Source organism: Dipodomys merriami, unplaced genomic scaffold (genome assembly GCF_024711535.1).
Source record: "Dipodomys merriami isolate MVZ:Mamm:240054 unplaced genomic scaffold, mDipMer1.0.p SCAF_34, whole genome shotgun sequence".
NCBI lineage: Eukaryota > Metazoa > Chordata > Mammalia > Rodentia > Heteromyidae > Dipodomys > Dipodomys merriami.
Window position 1 is genome coordinate 1,015,152 of NW_027204937.1, and position 20,019 is coordinate 1,035,170.

At 51.9% G+C, this 20,019-nt stretch overlaps 1 pseudogene; it reads left to right on the forward strand.

Moving 5' to 3' along the window:
* Positions 1-478: 478 nt before the first annotated feature.
* LOC138803516 (proprotein convertase subtilisin/kexin type 9-like) lies at positions 479-16,311 on the forward strand (annotated as a pseudogene).
* Positions 16,312-20,019: the final 3,708 nt, after the last annotated feature.

The following is a 20,019-nucleotide window of genomic DNA, read 5'->3' on the forward strand; positions in this document are numbered from 1 at the left end:
TGGGAAGTGAGGACTCCTCCATGAGACTGAGCAGAGTCACTCACAGTCACATCGAGAGGCACCCTGAGGGGACGGTGACAACTCAAGGTGAGAGACAGAAACCTGAGGGCAGGACTCTTGTCCAGTTCCATTAGGATTTGGGACTTTTTTTGACACCCGCCCACTGGTTCCTTGGGCAAGGGCCATCTGACAGAGTGTGGAGGGCAGGATGAGACTGAAACCGGATGCTCCAGGCCTGCGGGTGTGTGTGGAAGGGGGTGGGCTCCACTAGTATTTAATCAGATGGAACCGTCCTGGGTTCCAGGTGTACAGCCCTCGGCACCTAGGTCTCTTTCCCCCGACTGGGAGACACTGGGCTGCAGCCAGGCCACACACCGTGAGCCAGACAGCCCGGCTGCCCTGCGTGGCCGTGTGCTTGTCCCTTCACGGGTCCTGGATCTGGGCGTCAGTGCCAGGTGCACATCTCTCCTCCTGCCCCATGGGCACCGACGGCTCCGGGAGGCTGCGTTGGCTGCTGCGGGCCCTGCCGCTGGTCCTGCTGCTGCTGCTGAGCCCTGCGAGGTCCAGAGCCCACGAGCAGCTGGACAGAGACAGGGAGAGCTTGGGGCTCACCCCACCATTGGAGAACCAGCATGAGCCCACACCCATCATATACCGGAGCTCTGAGGTGCGGGGAAGGGGGGGTAGTGAGGAGCCCCGTGGATGTCCTTTCTTTTCTGTCCTCAGTTTCCCCAGTGTAAGGGAAAATCTAAAGCGAAGATCCCAGAGAGCCTTTTCTTCATTTGGCCACTTGCTTAGCGTGGGGCGGGAACCGTAGGCACCAGATGGGGAGATAGGTTAGCAGAATCTGCCAGGACTGGCAGCAGTTCATGCTTGCACCTGGAGGCAGAGGGTCGGGGGAGCGGTGGGGTGGGGCTAGGGCTTGTAGTGCATTCAGACCGCCTGCCTGAGGTCTGGCTGTGGTCCCACGGTGGCCGGGGTGGGCGCCAGCAGCAGGCATGGTGTAAGCAGGTACTGGTGATGTGTCTGGCTGCTCAGAGGGGATGAAGGGGGGAAGGAGACTGGTTGATCACAGCTTGCAAGGCCCCAGAGAGATGGATGTCACAGTCAGGCAGCTGCTGTCTCCTCCTACCACACCTGACTTGCTCAGCCTCTGGGATGGAGTGGAGAGACCCAAGGGGCCTGTGCTGGGCCACAGGCTGCCAGGCCCTTGATCTGCTTCAGAGCACTTTTGCCTTATTCACTGGGTCTTTTCCCACCTTTCCAGGGATCTTGTGGGGCTGTGGTGCGGATAATAAGCCATGAGCTCAGCATGGTGCACTCCAGTCATCCCAGTGTTAGGAAGGCTGAGGCAGGACGACTGTGAGTTTCAGGCTAGCCTGGCTTCAAAGCAAGACTGTGTCTCAAAAACTTAATTAAAATAAGTAGATAGATCATAACGAGGGCATTTCCAGTCATCACTGCCCATCCTCTGTCGCCCCCCCCCATATCTATTGTACAAGGCTGAGTGTCCTATCCTAAGAGGTGCACGAGCAGAGGCTGGACAGCCACCGGGACCAGGTAGCAGAGGGTGTTCATCCCTGGTGGGAGTTTGTTCCAGGAAGTTCCTCAGGTCCACATGTTCATCCCATGAGCACTTTGGTGGAGTCAGATTTAGAATGCATGTGTGAAGTGTGTTGGGATTGGAACTGAGGGCATCGCCCTTGCTAGGCAGGCATCCACCACTGAGCATCCCTCCAGCCCCTTGGTGCTCTCAATGTCTTATTAGCATACATGAGTTGTCTAAAGGGGTTTCACTGTGGGATTTACATACATGCATAGGATGTGCTTGGATCCAATCTACTGCCTCTATATTGTTCTGGCTATTTCTCCTTTAAGGTCAATGGAGCTGGGATGGTAGGTGCCCACTACATGTCTACCTATTGGCTGAGATGGGCCCATTAGGAGCTGTTGGACTGGGACAGGGTAGAGCAGGTACCATATGGACGGTACACAGCAGTCCCTTCACTCATAGAGAGGCCACACTGGCCCAGAATGAGGACTTCTTTGTGTTTTACAAGTGGAAAATCATTTCAACCTATCCTTCCATTACAGTAATGAGAAACCACGGCCCACAGAGCCTCTTCTCTCCCTGTGGAAGCGGCCTTGCTCTGATTCCCTGGACGTGGTGTGATGTGGGTAGAGCAGTCTCTGGAATACAGAGACTCTGAGGCACAGGATGGTTAAGTGGCTTGCTCCTGGCCAATAGCTGTTGGGCGTGGTAGGGCTCAGATCCATATTTTCCTGGCTCTGAAGTCTGTGAGGCTTCTTGGGCTGCTTCTGGTGAGGAGAAATTGAGATGTGTTAGACTGGGAAGGAGTTTGGGACACTGGGTTGACTAGGAGCGATGGCTTTTAGACAAAGCTGCAGGGGTGACCAGATCTGTCTAGGGCTTGGAGAGCACATCTGTGTGCTCCCCCAGGGGCCTGTTGCTGAGGGTGACCTACAGTTTCCCTAGGAAATGGATGCCTTGTTTAGAAGTGTGTGGATCTGTTGTGGGTGATGTCAGTGGGGCTTTTTGTGTGTTGTGGAGAGGTTTAAGCCTCACTGAGTCAGCTGGTATCTGTGGTCTCTCTATGTCCTGGATCTCTTTGGCTCTAAGTTGATCTTTAGACAGGGACGGGGTCTTTCTTTTGATGTCCTCATGCTCCTTTTCCTCCCTTGGGGCCAGATTGACTGGAAGCTGCCCAACACCTACCTGGTGGTGTTCACGGAATCCGAGAGACAGCAGATGGACAGTATTGTCCACCGCCTGCAGAGGCAGGCTGCCAGGCGGGGCTTCATGTTCCAAGTGCTGCACGTCTTCAAAGACCTCTTTCCTGGCATCCTGATGAAATCTGACAAAGTGAGCGCACTGGACCTGGTGAGTCCCTGCTCAGGCATGCACTTCCCTCTGCTGGGGAAAGGCCTGCACTCACCCTCTGGTGGACACTCAGGAGACTGCAGAGACTTACTGGTTTCTGGTGCATCTCTAGTTCAGTGATGCCAGTGATGCCAGCCTCCTCAAGCAGCTTCTTTGTTAACCTGGCCAATTACCCTAATAGTACTTTGTCCATTCACTCTCATCAAAGCAGGAGGGATCTCAGTGCAGAGGCACCACATGGTCTCAGAGGGTAGAGCTGGACCCCCAGCTTCTGGCTCACCTGGCCATTGTCTTTGTGTTGGTGCATTGCAGCCTGTGCCCGCAGCTAAGGTGACAGAAAGGTTAGGGAGAACCCAGGAGGGTGTGCAAGTGGGGTATGCTCCAGAGCAGAGAGAGGGATGAACACACACCCCCCCACACACACACACAAACACACACACTCATACTATGCCCTCAATTCCTGCTGGTGTCTCTACCCTCTCCCATATCCTCGAACTTCTGCATTGGCTCAGCACCCAGTTGCCACCATTAGGGTTCATAACACTGTGGTCTAAAGAAGCAAATACAGGGGAAGGGAGTGAACACCCAGGATGGCCAGTGCTGACATCCTGATGTGCACATGGAGTCCTGGCCCAAGGGACTTCCCCCACTGTCCAGCCTGCCTAAAACTGGCACTGGCTGGCTCCCAGATGACATGTGCAAGCTGAATCCCTCCTGACACTCATGTGGGCTCAACTACCAGTTGTGGGGGCACTGGTCCAAGCTCCCCTACTCTCAAGCCTAGGAGAGCAGTGAGGACCCTGGTTTGTCTTCAGGTGCATGAGAGGGGGACTATGTGTGGGCCATGCTGGGGGCACTGGTGGGATCAGGTGCGGCAAGTGCTGGGTGCTGCTGGTTAAGTGACTCATGAAATTAAGATCCTGTGTTCTTGGCATCCGCAGGTCCTGAGTCTGAGGCGGGTGAAGTTCATCGAGGAGGATTCCTTTGCCTTTGCACAGAGTCTCCTGTGGACCCCGCATCGGATTATCCGTCACCGGAACCAGATTCGGAGCATCCTGTGGAACCTGCGGCGGATTTCTCCTGAGTGGAACCAGTCTCATAGCTTCAACCACAGCAGTAAGACCACAGCTGCCATGGCCCACATCTCCTCCCTGTCCTGGCATCTTGCTCCCTGCCTGTTTTCTCTCTGTCCTCTCCAAACCCCACTTGGGACTGCGCCCCCTGCTGGTTCTCAGTGCACAATACAGAGACATTTGCCTAAGATTCTTATTGTACCTGAATTTTGTAAAATTTGGGGCCTTGAACTCAGGGCCTGGGTGATATCCCTTCATTTTTTTTCAGCTCAAAGGTAGTGCTCTACCACATGAGTCACACCTCTACTTCCAACTTTTTGCTGGTTAATTAGAGATAACAACCTCACAGACTTTTCTGTAGGGTAGGTTTTGAACTGCCACCCTCAAATCTCAGCTTCCTGAGTAGCTAGGATTACAGGCCTGAGCCCCTGGTGCCTAAATAACCACCTTCATAATTCAATCTTTCATCTTCTCTCCTGCAGGCCACTCTTGCCAGAGGAGGAGGCTGGATTGACTGTGACTTACAGTCTCTAATCTCTATAGCTTTCAGTCCTCAAAATAAGACCAGATCTCCAGAGCTTCCCCCATCTAGTCTCTGGTCTCCCCTGGCCTCCAAGCCTCTCTGCCCACATTTCCTTCTGCCTGTGCAGAGAGAGGCAGAGAAGGAGACCAGGAAAATAACTGTATGGGGGGTGTATGGGGGTGGAGTCCCAGTGTCACTGAGCTGAGGAAGGCATTAAGGGCACCTACGTGGGAGAAGATCAGAGGTTCTGACTGGACCCTTCAGTGTTAGACAAGCCTGACACAGATGCCTGGAAACGACTTTTCTAGATAATCAGAGATGGAGTCTAGAGGACTTCTCTGCCCAGGCTGGCTTCACACCTTTAATGTCCTAGATCTCACATTCCCAAGTACATAAAGGGCTTGAGACACTGATGCATAACTTTATTCATTTTTTTCCTCCTTTACTGTCCTGGAGTGTACACTCAGGGCTTCCTGCTTGGGAGGCAGGTCCTTTACCAGTTGAGCCATTTACATAGTAGTTATTTTCAGATAAGTTCTCATGTTTATACCAGAAATATGAGACCTATGCCACAATCCTCCTTGGTTTGGTTGCTGAGTAACTGCTAGCTATCGGTTGAGGTGAGGTCTTGTGAACTGTTTGCCTGGGGTGGCCTCGTATCATGATGCACTGGTCTCTGACTCACAGATAGCAGGTATTATTGATGTGAGCCACTATGCAGAGCCTTCCCTTCCTTCTTGTGTGAGTCCACTTTGAATTGAATTTAGGGCCACTGGTTCATCCTGGATGATCTTTCACTTGAAAGATCTCTTACCCAGATAAGGTCTTGTGGTGGTACTGGAATTAGAATCCAGGGCCTCACATTTATGAGGTTACCACTGAGCTACACCTCTAGCCTCCAGCTAGGTCTAAAAGGATCTGTTCTGGGGCAACTAGTGACCACCTCTCCTGCAGGTTTGGAGTAGACAGTCTGTTTCCTGTCCCCTAGAGATGCCCATGATGACCTTGTCCCTCCCGGAGGAGTGGGGAACAGGGCTAGAGTCTTCTAGAGTCTTCTCAAGGGCTTGGCTAGAAGAGGCCATTTAGAAGCTGTTGGGCTGGGACAGGATAGGGGAAGTACCATATGGTCAGCTATAATGTAGGCTTGGAGTATCAGTGCTGTCCTTCATTAATAGAGAGACCAAGAGTACAGGTGACCAGCCTGTTTGTTATCCTCAAACCTAAACCTTGTAAGAGAATGGAGATTAGAGGAGGAGGTTCTGTGGAGATGGGTAGAACTTGGAGTGAGGTGGCTCTAAATCACGGAAAGCCAGCAACCACCAGAGAAAAGAGGACAAAGTCATGGAGGCTTGTTATTCAGAAGGTTCAGAGGGAGTGTGGCATGGCTGATCATTTTATCTTGAATTTCTGGTTTCACTAACTGTAGTTTGAGTTGGTCAGCAGGACAACCATAGAGCTTGTGCTGCTGTAATCCTGCCTCAAGAGAACCAGTAGCAAGAGCAGGGCACTGAGGCCCTGCCTCCTGGGCTGTTCCCAGCCAATGACAGAGCTCAAGGTGGAGCTGGGCCATTTGAGTTGATAACAAGACCCAGGCAGCATGCTATTGGCGAGTTTCCTGATTCTCTCGAATTGGCCACCTACATGGTTTTGGACAGGTTCCTATCTCTTTTTTTTGTTGTTGTGAAAATACTGTACAGAGCGGTTACAATTACATGGGCAAGATAATGAGTATATTTCTTATCAAGCATTAGAGCCTCCTCCTTTGTTTCCCCTTCCCATCCCTTCTCATACTTCCCCCATTCCGTCCTCTACCCAATCCTCCCCACCCCATCTAATTGTAAAGTTCGTTTTTAACATAACGTCTTGTGCATCTCTTGTCTCACTGGTCTGGTCAGTAAAATATTCTCAATAGGAGGTAGTGGGAGGACTTTTCGAAGATTAAGTTCATGTACAGTCCTTGAAACAGTGTGCATAATTGGTAAGCAGAACATGCCATCATTGATACACATGACCACCTATAACATCATCCTTCCGGTTCTCCTTTTCCTCATCTCGTGCAAATGTCATTGTGGGAAGAGAGGGACAAATCCGTGGAGGTGTATCTCTTGGGCACTGGCATCCAGCCAAATCACATGGAAATTAAGGGCAGGATCAACATCTCTGACTTTGAGAGAGTGCCTGAGGAGGAGTGGCAGAGCACCAGTGCGCCCAGGACACAGGTGAGCCATCCTTCCCCAGCCCATCCCAGAGGAAGATGAGGACCACCAGACCTGGAGCACCATGGCCACCCTCCCCAGCCATCACTGTCCATCCCCAGTCCTCAGCTGTAGGCAAGGGAGGCCGGGCATTGCAGTCCATCCGGGGTCTTTGGGAAATCATGGGGTAGATGGCTTTCTCATCTGGTCCTTATGTTGGTGGAGCAGGAGGACAATTGTGAAAGCCATGGCACCCACCTGGCAGCTCTGGTCAGCGGCCAGTATGTTGGCGTGGCCAAGGACATCAAGATACACAGCCTGCGTGTGCTCAACTGCCAAGGGAAGGGCACCGTCAGTGGCATCGTCATGGGTGAGTGGCAGCTCCCATTCTGTTGTCTTTCCATCTGGCCATGGGGGCAGGGGCTTCAGCCAGGGAGGAGCAATGTCTCCAGACCCAAGAGGGCATGGTAGCCTCTGCCACAGAGTACCAGTGGAGGAGCGGCAGAACCCGCAAGGCTGCCAGTGCAGGTGGAGTGAATGAGGGCTCAAGGGAGCAGAGACCCAGCCCAAGTGAGCCCCTGTTCCATGCTCCTTCTCCATTCCATGTGCTCTGTGCTTGCAGAATTCTGTGTCATTTGTCATGTGGGTTTAGATATCCACAGACCCTGAGGAGACAGAAAGAAAGCCAGTTTCCCCTCCAAGCATGGTGGGGCTCATTTCTCTTGGTTTGGCTCCATCTATCACCTTGGCTGAGCAGACTTGGTGGAGAAACCGGCAACCCATTTTGCAGATTGTCCCAGTTTCTTCATCCACTTCATGGAGAGGAGAGGTGGGGCCCGGGTCTGAGAGGTCCTGCTGAGAGTCAGGCCTGTCGTGGCCATGGACAGGGAACAAGGAGGGAGCTCTGCACAGAGCTGCGGTGGCCAAAGGCTGAGCCAAGGGCTCTGGACGCCACACCTGGGGCTGGCAGGTGACATCCATTAACAGTTAGTGAAACCAGCTAGAGAGGGCGACTTGTCCAGGCTCACAGAAAAGAAACTGGCTCACAGAGAAGATACTGGGTGGAGGCTGACTCACCTTCCCCAAGAGCCCAGGCCCCTGGTTGATGCTCAACTGCATGGAGTCCAGAGGTACACACTGCCCCAAATCTTATTCACAGAGGCTCCAGCTTTGTGTTCCATTGCAGGCAGGGATCAAGAGTCCCTGGCTCATCGCAGTGACCTCTGTGCCTGTCTCATGCCTCTGCTGATTGACCTTGGCCTTGACCTTTGTTTCCCAAAGGTGATGAGTGGAGGGAAGGCTTGGGTGCTGGGCCTAGCCCACAGAAGAGCAGCCCCTCTTTGGAGTCTTAGTCATGGCATCACCTGGCCAGAGCAGGGCTCACACAGAGGAGCTGTCACCTCCACCACAATCAGCAGTTCCTCTGTGCACAGTGACTGAAATGAGGTGTGACTGAGCACAGAGCTTTGCACAGCGCAGCGGTCTAATAACTACAGCTGTGACTGCGCTTGTTACCCCCACTGCCATGCCCACTCCCCCTCCCTCCTCAGCAGCTGTCCTCTAGGCATGTGGCAGTAAGATTCCAACTCCTCCCTTGCCCACCGAGGCCCAGATCCAGGAGTGGTTAAGGGGTCAGTCTAGCGACACTAGTGTGTTGCCAGGAGCTGAGCATATAGGGTTGTTTGCTGCAGGTGCCTGCCCTAGGCAGGTTTAGACCCCAGGACTCCAGGTCATGCTGGGTGACCAAAGATAGATCATAGTTGTGAGGGAGCCCCATTTCCCTAGGATGGCAGCCAGCTGCCCTTGGAACCCTGGAGACCTCCAGAGTACCTGTGCCTGTTTTATAATGGGGTTGACAGCTGGCAGGAGGCAGCCAGGACAGGCTCAGGTTTCTGTGGGTGGGATGCTCTAAGAGACACTGGAGCCAGGCCTAGAGTGTGGTGAGTGATCATGAAGTCTGCCTTCATTCTCAGAACATCAAGCTTCCATCTCAAGACCTGTGTCCTGGAAAGGTGTAAGGACAGGTTGTTGTAAGCATCTTTTAAACCAGTCATCTAGAGAGGCGAGCAGGGGAAGTCCTGGGGACTGGCCAGTGTGCAGCTGCAGTCGTGATTAATGACTCCCATGTGTACACATGGGAAATGTGTGTTTGTGTGTGTGTGTTTCTGTGTGTGTGTGTGTGTGTGTGTGTGTGTGTGTGTGTGTGTGGTCAAGATCTGAGGAGTGACTCTTGCCATCTGGTGGTTGAGCCTCCAATCTGCAAGCCAGACCAGGCAGGTTAGAATTGCCTGCAGTCTTGAATCAGAAGGTTGTGTGCAGGCAGAATTCCTGCTTCCTTTGAGCCATCATGTGATTGAGCCATCACAGTGAGAATAATGGATATAAATGTTAACCATGTCATGTGTGTGTTGTGTGTATGTGTGCGTGTGTGTGTGTGTGTGTACACACACTAAGATGCATTTCACATAATACAGGATTATTGAGTTGTCAATAATGAGCATCACTGCTGTTTTGGAGGGAGGGGGTTGGAGGAAGGAAGTGTGTCCCCTCCAGACAGTAATATGGCTCTGTTTTCTCAGGCTTGGAGTTTATTTGGAAAAAGCTGGTCTCCAATCCCTCCAAGCGCATGGTAGTGCTGCTGCCCCTGGTGAGTGGATACAGTCAGAGCATCAACGATGCCTGCAAGCGCCTGGCAAGGGCTGGAGCAGTGCTGGTGGCCGCTGCGGGCAACTTTCAGAGCAATGCCTGTGCCTACTCTCCAGCATCGTCTCCTGAGGTAGGTGCCAGCAGGGCCTCCTGCTCATGCCCTGCCTTGCAGGTGGTCAGAGGCCCAGCCTCCACCCCCAGTGTGAAAAGGGTTGGGGCGAGTCCTGCCCTTCCTTTAAACCACATCCCTACATTACCCCCTTGTCCCCCCACATGGAATCCTCCATCTGTGCCATGCCTCCCCTCCTGATTGACATTTGCAGAGCCCCTGCCTTGTGTGGGGCTTGTCTGGCAGTACCAGGAGGAGGACACCTGTCCTACTTCCCAGATTTCTGGGCCCTGAAATGTGAGGAAGCTGCTTCACTCTCCCTCTTCCCCTGAGACTGGCCCAACAGGCCTACAGAGATGCTGAACTTAAAACCACATGTACCCAGTCTGGTGATTATGGGTTGCCCCGCAGCACTCTGCCTTCTTGATGACAACATTATATGTTTAGTATTTGTCTCCCTATTATGTACATTAAGCATGGGGAGCACTGTCTATATCCTGTGGAAGTCCCAGAACAGGACAGGGTATCAGCTGTACTCATGAGCCAGATTTTCCTCAGAAGGGGACATGTGCAAGGGGCTTAAACAGGTACTATAGGAGTCGATCAGTCTGCCCCTGAAGCCTTTCCCTCAAGTCTTTGCCACATTCCAGGTCATTACTGTTGGAGCTGTCGATTTCCTGGACCACCCTTTCACCCAGGGACCTCTGGGGACCAACTATGGATCCTGTGTAGACATCTTTGCTCCTGGGAAAAGCATTGTCAGTGCTGACAAAGACTGTAACATTTGTTATGTAAGAAAGAGTGGGACTGCGCAGGCCGCTGCCCATGTGGCTGGTGAGTCACTACGCCACTGTCCTGGCCACCAGGATTCCAGTGGCCCCTTTGGCCAGATCCTCTATATGCCAGGCTCTGCGCAGGAGGACCAAATGGGCGGACCTGATGGTGATGGTGCGCTTTGCATCGCTGGGGTTTGGAGAGTAAACAGGTGTTCACCTGGTGAACAAAATGGCCAGTACCAAGGCCTGGAGGTAATAGGACAAGCTTTCACTAAGCAAGGATTGCAGGTGGCTTCATTTTGGGAAGAGCACATGATGTGTGCATGTGTGTGCATTTGTGTCCTAAAAGGAGTTCCCAGCTAGGACGGAAGGCCAGGCCATCACCTTGTCTGACCTCTCCCTCCTCCATCAGGCATTGCAGCCCTGATGCTCACTGCCCAGCCAAACCTCACTGTGGCTGAGCTGAGGCAGAGGCTGCTCCACTACGCTATCAGCAATGCTATCGATGACAACCGGTTCCCTGTAGAACAGCGAGTCAACACCCCCAACCTGGTGGCAGCACTACCCCCAAGCACCCAGTACACAGGTGAGCAGGGCAGGTGGGTAGGCAGAGGACCACCTGAGGTGTGAGAGGCCCATGAGATGGTGACAGTCCCCAACCTGGTTGACAGAAGGACTGTCCTCCTCAGATAGGACTCCAGGCTCCAGGGCATTGTTGTAACTCTATAGTTTTACCTCAAAGTTTCATGTGGTGTCTTAGTTTCTCTCCCTCACCTCGGGTTGAACCTTTTTCTGCCGTCTCCTGGTGCTCCCCAAGAGCCTCCTTATCCTGTTCTTGTTGCAGGTGGACAGATGTTCTGCAGGACTGTGTGGTCAGCACCCAGGGGCCTCAGGCTGACACACGCTGCTGAGGCTCACTGTGACCCGGAGGAGGAGCTGCTGGGCTGCTCCAGCTTCGTCCAGAGTGGGAAGAGGCAGGGCGAGCGTGTGGGGGTGAGCTGCACACTCTGTGTGCCCAGTCCTCTGTCCTCTGGATTCCAATCCCTGTCTCGACTTCAAAGGCCTGGGCAGGGCCAGGTGCTCCTGGGTGACTCAGGACAGACAGCACCCTCATGGGCACAGGAGGGAAAGGACAGGGGTGGATTTGGCTCTCTGCCTTGCCTAAAGCCATCTCTATGGTGGGTGTTTTTGCCTCATGCCTGTTGTTCTAATGTCTCAGGAGGCTTAGTTCTGAGGATTGTGGTTCAAAAACAGCCCAGTCAGGAAATGTCATGTGGTTCTTATCTCCAATTATGCGTGAAGGGGAGTTGCAGCTCTGCTGGTAGAGTGCCAGGCTTGAATAATAAAGCTGAGGGACAGCACCTAGGCCCTGAGTTCAAGTCCCAGTACTGACACACCCCTTCCTTCTCCTTGCCAACCAAGAACATCCACAACCAGGACCCTCATGTTGGGATGACAGAGGCTCTGTGAGCTGAGAACTTCAAAGGTGCAGAAGTAGCTGATGGAGTTTCCAGACCCTAGGTGACCCTGGGAAGGGTAGGGGGCCATGAAGGCGAGGTGGGTGAACATTTCTGTGCAGAAGTCAATGTTAGGGAGGTTTCTCAGGCGAGGCCTGGTGCGTCAGGGAGCCCGTAGGTCCTGTGCTGCTGTCTCAGGTCACCTTGTCTCCACTTGGAAGCCATTGTCAGTGTTGGGAAGATTCATCTGAGCTGCACATGGCAGCAGAGCCTGCCTGGGCCCAACCAGTGCTGAGGATTCAGGAACCAGAACTTGCAGACTGGGTCCCTCTCAGACTTGATTTCCCAGTCCCCAAACCTCTGCACAACAATTTCCCATTCCTCTCTTGGACTCTCAGATCCTAGGAAACAGACGCGTTTGCCTGGCATTTGGAGATAGTCAGGTTTCTGCAGTGGCCAGATGCTGCCTGCTCCCCTGAGCCAACTGCAGCGTCCACACAGCTGCTCCAGCCTTGGTGGGGCTGAAGACCTACACCCACTGCCCAGATCCTGATCAAGTTCTCACAGGTAGGGGCTGGTCCCACCAGGGTGAGGAAGATGACCTACTTCCTTCTAGTCAGGAGCCTTGTCCCCCACTTGGTCCCCATTAGTGTGAGCAGCAGATTTAGGAGCCTCAGGATCCATAGCTAAGCCAGATGTGCAACTTGCATGCCATGTGGCCTTGGGTAGGTTCACTTCTCTCTCTCTCTGTTTACCTCTCTCTTCCTCCCCTGCCTCAGTGGCAGCGATAAGAGGGATGGCAGATGGGCTCTGGCTTGGGCACTGGGAGCTGTTTACCAGCTGTGTGGTGGGGAGCCATAGTTCAGGCCTGTCAGAAGTGGGGCACAGCTCAGGTTGATTCCAACTGCTACTCAGTAGCTGGCAAGTTCCTTCTCAGCCCTGTGCCCTAGTGTCCTCATCGTGAATGCTCAGCTCTAATCCTGGGACAGTATGCTTTCTGGTAGCCAAGGTTATCCGCCATCACTCTGAAGTCCTTTCTTTGGGCTAAGGACCTTCTGTGTAAACTTGCCCAGGAAAGTGTCTGTAAGTTATGAGTGAGGGCTGCACTGAGGAGCTAGGCACTGTAGATCTTGGGCTACAGCCATGCTCCGAAGGTGCTTGGTACCAGGTGGGGCTTAAGGGGCTCTAGGAATTATCTTCAGTCACTAAGTCAGGAGCTGATCTTGGACAGCTAAGCACAGGGGAGTCTAAAGGCTCTGGAATAGTAAGGGTCAGGTGAGGTTAAAAGCTGGCTGGATTAGGATTCCCAGCAGTCAGATGAACCCAGTGGCTAGAGCCTTGTCCAGAACAAGAGCTCCATGTGGCTGCTGGCCTGGCGGGGAGCCTGGCCTTTGGCAAAGCTGCAGAGCCACAGGCACTCACTGCGAAGCCCATGCCAAGTTCCATTTGCAGGTAAAGTGGCTGAATTCATTTCTTAAAGCCACACAGCCGGGAGAGGGGCTCTGGTCCTGGCTACCATAACCGTAATGTGGGCAGAGCCCGGGTCCTGCATGGGCAGTACGGGGACTTCCCAGGCATGTTCTGCTTCAGCTAAGCAGGAACTCTGTGAGTCGATGGTATTGGTCTGACTGTTTTAACAAATAGGGAAACTGAGGCTTGATGAATTCCAGCAAGCCATGCACAATTTTACAGCCAGGTGCCCCTGATTTCTAAGCCCACAGATGCAAGCTCAGGCTGATCTTCTAGCTGGTGATGGATGGGGAAGGGACCTGAGGTGGGAGGGGGTTTTGGTGAGATGTAGCTGAACATTTCTGGCCTGGGGATCCTGTCCCAGGGCTCCCCTTCTTTGGTGGAGAGGAGACCATGTGATTCCCAGGAAACTATGGCTCAGAGCAGTTGAGCTGCTCTCCCAAGGTCCTACAAGTCAGAGCTAAGCCAAAAGTCCTGCTGCTCAGGCAATGTCTCTTCTACTCAGAGCTGCTCCTGGGTTTCCCTGGGTTTGGATCCTAAAAATAAAGTATGTGATTGAGGGATAGGGTGCACGGCATCCCAGGATGTGAGCTGGCCCTCTTCCGTTCCAGGCTGCAGCTCCCATTGGGAGGTGGAGAATCTTGGTGTCTTCCCACATACCACACCTAAGAGAGGTACTAATCTGCCCAGACGGTGCGCGGGACACAAGGAGGCCAGTGTCCATGCTTCCTGCTGTCATGCTCCGGGCCTGCAGTGTACAACGAAGAAGTACAGGCCTTTAAGCCCCTTGGAGAAGGTGAAGGGTTAAGGTTGTGGGAGGTGGGGTGGAGATGGCTGGGGCTGTATCCTCTTGGGGTGGTCAGTGCACAGTGGAGGATCTATGCACCTGTGCTGTGTGTATGTGTGTGTGAGTGTTGTGGCTTGATTTTGTTTCTGTCCAGATTGGTAAGGTTGCTCTCCAGGATCCCTGTCCCACTTTGAGAATAGCACACATAAACAGGGCATAAAGAAATGCAGTGCTGGGCTGAGAATGTGGCTCAGTGGTAGAGTGCTTGCCTGGCACACACGAAGCTCTGGTTTCAATTTTCTCAGTACAAAGTAAACAGAAAAAGCCAAAAGTTGTGATATGGCTCAAGTGGTAGAGTCTTGAGTAAAAGAAGCTCAAGGACAGTGCCCAGGCCCTAAATTCAAGCCCCAGGATTGGCAGAGAGAGAGAGAGAGAGAGAGAGAGAGAGAGAGAGAGAGAGAGAGAGAGAGAGAGAGAGAGAGAGAGAGAGAGAGACAGAGACAGAGACAGAGACAGAGACAGAGACAGAGACAGAGAGAGACAGAGAGAGACAGAGAGAGAGAGAGAGAAAGAAAGAGACAGACATAGAGAGAGAGAGAGAGACAGACAGACAGACAGACAGACAGACAGACAAACAGACCGACACACAGACACACAGACAGAGACAGAGACAGAGAGAGAGAGAGAGAGAGGGAGGGAGAGAGACAGAGAGAGACAGAGAGACAGAGATAGAGAGACAGAGACAGAGGGAAACAGAAAGTGAGAGAGAGACAGACAGAGAAACAAGAAATGAATTGCTGAGTCTCAAAACAGTAATGTAATGCTGTGCCTGTTATACCTGCTACTTTTAAGGAAGAAGTAGGATCTCAGTTTGAGACCCACCTGGACAAAAAGTAAAGAAATAATATCTAAACAATTAAGCTGGGTATGCTGGTACAACTGGACCAGGATCTTGCGCTGTCTCTCGCTCTCTCTCTCTCTCTCTCTCTCTCTCTCTGTCTCTCTCTGTGTCTCTCTCTCTGTCTCTCTGTCTCTCTGTCTCTCTGTCTGTCTCTCTCTCTCTCTCTCCCTGTCTCTCTGTCTTCCTGTCTCTCTGTCTCTCTGTTGCTCTGTCTCTGTCTCTCTGTCTCTCTGTCTCTCTCACTCTCTGTAAGTAGCATAAATAGGAGGATTGCAAAGAACTATAGAAAAAAGGGCCAGAGTTGTGACTCAAGTGCTAGACAGCCTGCTTAGCATTCATGAATTCATACCCCAGTATTACCTTAAAAAAAAAGCAACCCAGTAGTCTGTACTCATACCTGTATGTCGAGCTACTCAGGGATCCAAGATCTGAGGATTGGGGTTCAAAGCCTGCCAAGGCAGGAAAGTCTAAGAAACTCTTACCTCCAATTAACAGCCTCAAGAAGCCAGAAGTGGAGCTGTGGCTTAAGTCTAGATTTCTAACCCCAGGATTGGTGCTCTCTCTGTCTCTCTCTGTGTCTCTCTGTCTTTGTCTCTTTGTCTCTCTCTCTCTCCCTCCCTCTCTCTCTCTCTCTCTCTCTCTCTCTCTCTCTCTCTCTCTCTCTCTCTCTCTCTCTCTCTCTCTCTCTCTCTCTCTCTCTCACACACACACACACACACACACAAACACCTGTGCACTTAACACACTGAGTGGGAGTTGTTCAGGGCTGGAATGGCTGAGCAACCATGGAAGGTTGGAGGAAGAAGGAAGATCTCTGAAGGGAGGACTCTGGAGTCTGAGAGCTAGCCTCTAGAGGCCATGGCAGGAGGAGTTTGGGATCTGAGGATGGTGGCTCTGGTCTGGGATGAGCTGCAACAAGGAGTGGAGGGCTGTTGCAAGGTCTTGTGGAGCTGCTGGGGGGATGGAGTTGCCATCACTGGGTGGGGAAGGCTGTGGGAGGTGTGGCTTGTAGGGAAGTGGGAAATGGGAGGGGCTTTGGTTTGTTAAGATGTCTGTCTGGGCTGCAGTGTCCTGGTAGGCTGAAGCACCCTGAGGGAGTGGTGGGCAGTGTTGGACACAGCCCCTTTGGGGTGTGAGGTTTAGAACCAAGCCTGGTGTTCACACTTTAGTCCCCACTGAGGGTTGCTTGGAGGGACAGTGTAGCAGGTGGCTTAGAGACCTGACCATGCATGCAGGACCTGGCCTTACTTGTCTTCCCTGGACTCTGGCAGGTCACCGTGAGCTGTGACGCAGGATGGACCCTGACAAGCTGCAGTGCCCATCCTGAGACCTCAGTCACCCTGGGAGCTTTCCCTGTGGACAACACGTGTGTGGCGAAGCACCAGGATCCTGACGAAACAGGAAGGACCAGTAAGGAGTTTGTAATAGTCATCGCCATCTGCTGCCGCATCCAGCCTTCAGGACAAGCATAGAGTGGATGGAAAGACCTCAACCTGCCGGGTGGTGCTGATCAGGGCAGGACTGGGGTGGAGACTCTTGCCCTGAGAGAACTTATTCCCACCTGAGTGCCCTTCTCTGCCAGAGTTACAGAAAGGGCCCCCATAAGGAGCAAGGAAGGGTGGTTTGATAGCAAGCGTGGTTCCTGGCAGACTTATGAGCAAAGTCAACTTTCATATGCATTTGCCTCCAGGAGTTGACACGGGTCTGCAGGAGGCACTTGGATTGAGAGGAGCCAGTGTTAGCAGGAACAAATGAGGGTGACTGGTGCTGGGGACCCCTCCTGGTCTTCTCACTTTGTAGAAAATCCTTAGGAATTACTGATTGAGAGAGCCAGTTCAGCTAGGACAAGCGTGTCTCAGGTGACCATAGGGCCATGCCTCAGTTTCTCCTTGCTATCCTTGCTCTACTCCACCTCCAGCTATGTCTCCGACTGGGAGCACTTGCAGTAGAGGCTGACAGATCATATCCCCATCACTACTTCTCCTGATCCCTGTTCTGCCCTACACTATATGCACTGGTTACCCATACTTTATGGAGCAAGATACAGGGCCAGAAAGGGGAGGGTCTGCCAGGCATACAGTGGGAAGTGAGGTGATATAAAGGGAGGTGGCAGATTGGGCACCTTATTTCTGCAGGGAGCAAGGTGTGAAGGCAGCCAGAGCCTACCTGCTCTAGGGCTTGTCCCTGGGGGCATGGGCCTTCTCCTGTGGTGGTCTCACTCCTGGGGACTGGGGGAATATGTGAGGGTGCAGGTGGCCTGTGTAAGGATCAGCTGCCCACATGTGAATAAATATCAGAATTTACCAACACTTGTCTATTCTTTGGGTCTTTGTTGGCTTTGTGTGTCAGTTCTGGGGCTTGAACTCAGGGCCTGAGCACTGTTCCTGAGCCTTTTTATTACTCAAGGCTCTTACTCTACCCCTTGAGCCACAGCTCTGGTTCCAGCTAGTTGAGTAAAGATATGAGTCTCACAGACATTTCTGCCTAGGCTGGAACTGAGATCCACAGATCTCAGCCTCTTGAGTAGCTAGGATTAGAAGCATGAGCCATTGGCACCCTGTTTTCTGTTGCCCTTTTATAGCAAATCAATTTTCTGACCTGTTTTGCTTTTGTGACTTGATATTTACTCTAGGTTTTGTAACCATTTTTATTTTTAGTTGTATTTGAGTGACAAGGAGAGTGCTTGGCTCCGCTGGGACTGGCAGGGAGACCAGGAACTCCCTCTGGTGCTCATCTTACAGGAGCACAGTGACTGTCGATATGTAGCCACCTCAAGACCTACACACAATTGTGGTGCCTCTTCCTAGCCCTAGTTCCCAACCCTTTTCCCATTCCAGGCCTCATCAAGAGCACTGGGCCTAGCACAGGGAATGGTCATGGCACTGCTGCTCACAAACCTGCAGATGCTTCTGAGTCAGGGTACCTGCATGATTATGGTTCTTGACTTGAACCAAGCTTGGCATGTGACTAGCTTTCCAACCATCATGCTGGCATGAAGTTACTCTTGGTGCCACACTGCAGCACAAGTCCCCTGCCAATGGTGGGATGGTATCTCCAGGTCCACAAGATCCCAGAGAAGACCAAGGACTAATCATGATAAACCTAACTTCCTGGATGTCTTCTATTTTAGCCTGCAGTGAACTCTTCTGGCAGTAGGGGGCACTCTCAGGCAGGTTTCTGCACCAGATCTAGAGCCATATGAGTAAAGAGCTTTCCAGTTAGGGGAAAGTAAAGTTTCTGGCTTTTGGGAGACTCCAGGTGAGAAGACTTTGGGAGAGGCTGGGAAAATACAGTCCCTTCAATTATCTACTGCTGTGTAAGGGACGCCTTACAGAACTCATTCTACTCATTTCAGCTGGCATGAGTTATTATTGGACAGTGGGTTCTATGTAGTTTGGAAGAACCCTTCTGCTAGGCCTCCTTATAGAATTCATGGAGCACATGGTATCTTTATCCATTTTACAAGATATAGTTATCCCATTCAGCGTAAGAACTCCTGTCTCTAGCGAGTGTTGGCAAGTGTCACTGTTTTCAGACAATGTCTACCTCTACTCAACCAATGTATAAATGATGGTACAAAACTCCTCCCAACCTCTCTTCTGAAAATTCAGAGCCAAAGGTGGGAAGTGCTCAATAGTCAAGGGGTAATCATGGCTCCAATGTGAGATCTCTACTTCCAGTTCCACTGTCACCTCTGCTTGCTTGTTCTTGGAGGCCCAGGACTGACCCCAAGCCAGGTGGCTTGATACCTGTGCCTAAATAGCTTCCTACAGAGACTTGGTCACCACGAGTCAGGAGGAAAGGCCTGGCCTGCAGGGAAAGAAAGATCTCGAATAACACTACGGAGAGACTCATGCGAGCAACCCAGGACACAAGGAATGAGAACAGAAGGAAGACTTTATAGGAGCAGGCCATGGGGGAGACACGATTTTTACTGGGTAGTGAACTCCTTGGGAGAGCCAAAGCTCCAGGAGGATGTCTATAGACGATTAGCCTGAGTTTGGCATCTTTGCTTGACCTTTGCAAAGGAGTCCCGGGTAGAGGAAAGATCTCAGAGGGACCAGGACACCCACAGATCCTTACTGCAGAGTGGCCCTGACCACTAGCCAGAGCAGAGTGTGGGAAGGGAGCATAGCACCACCTAGGGCCGGTCCTCAGACCCTTGTGATCTGGCTCCCCACATGCACCTATTGTGGTATATGGAAAAAAATGTCTGTGAGACTCATTCACTCATTTTTGGAAAAAAATTTTTATGCTCTTACAAGCTAAGATCTCTTGTTCACATGAACCAAGCTTAGAATTAAGATTCCTCCTTAGTTTACGACTTTCTTTTGGACTTTTATAAACAGAGGTAGCAGAGGGAAATTCCAGTCTGCTGGTTCAGAAGCTCAGAGGTCTGCACAGGCCTCCATGTCAGCAGGGAGGGAAGGGTGAGCCACATGCGCCTGATGGCTCGTGCTCTAGGTCTTTCAACTTTTGTCAGTGGCCACACCAGTCTGCCAGGAGAGCTGTGGGCAAGCTGCTCACAGGGTGCTTGCTCATCTGTCCCAGGGTACCTGCAGGTCCCACGAACAGCCTGGACTCAAGGTGCTTTTGGAGTATGTTGTGCAATTCCTGCTTGATTTGCAGACTTTGTGAAAGAGTATAAAAACGTCATCCAAAAATTGGCAGTAAAAATGACAACTCTTCCAAGGCAAGCCTGTCACAATTGTCACTTTGTGGTAAGACATTAAAAACAGTCCTCAGCAGGTTTGTTGACTGCAGCCACAGGAAATGGGGTGGTTGCTGGTAAAGCAGAAATGATGCTCAATGCAGCAACAACATAACAATGAATCAAAGTGTAGAGTGGACAGCGATCCTGATGTGGCTTCCCATGAGGAGAGATGGCAGTACAGGGTGGAGGGCATCATCGTTTCCATAGGAAATAAGGGACTAGAAGTGGCCATTTCACTCCTGAATTTGGGCTCCTGAGTGCAGTTGCTGGCAACTATATCCCAACACATATCATCGCCAGCATTTCAATGCATGTCTCACACAATCTTTCAGCAAAAATGGGTATGCAGAGAAGTGGGAGGGAGAGGCGTGGGGAGGAGATCTAGTAGAGAGTATGGAACCTTCAGATATTCAAAATCAACTTTAGAATGTCACATTCAAAAGTATAAGAACATTGGAACCACACC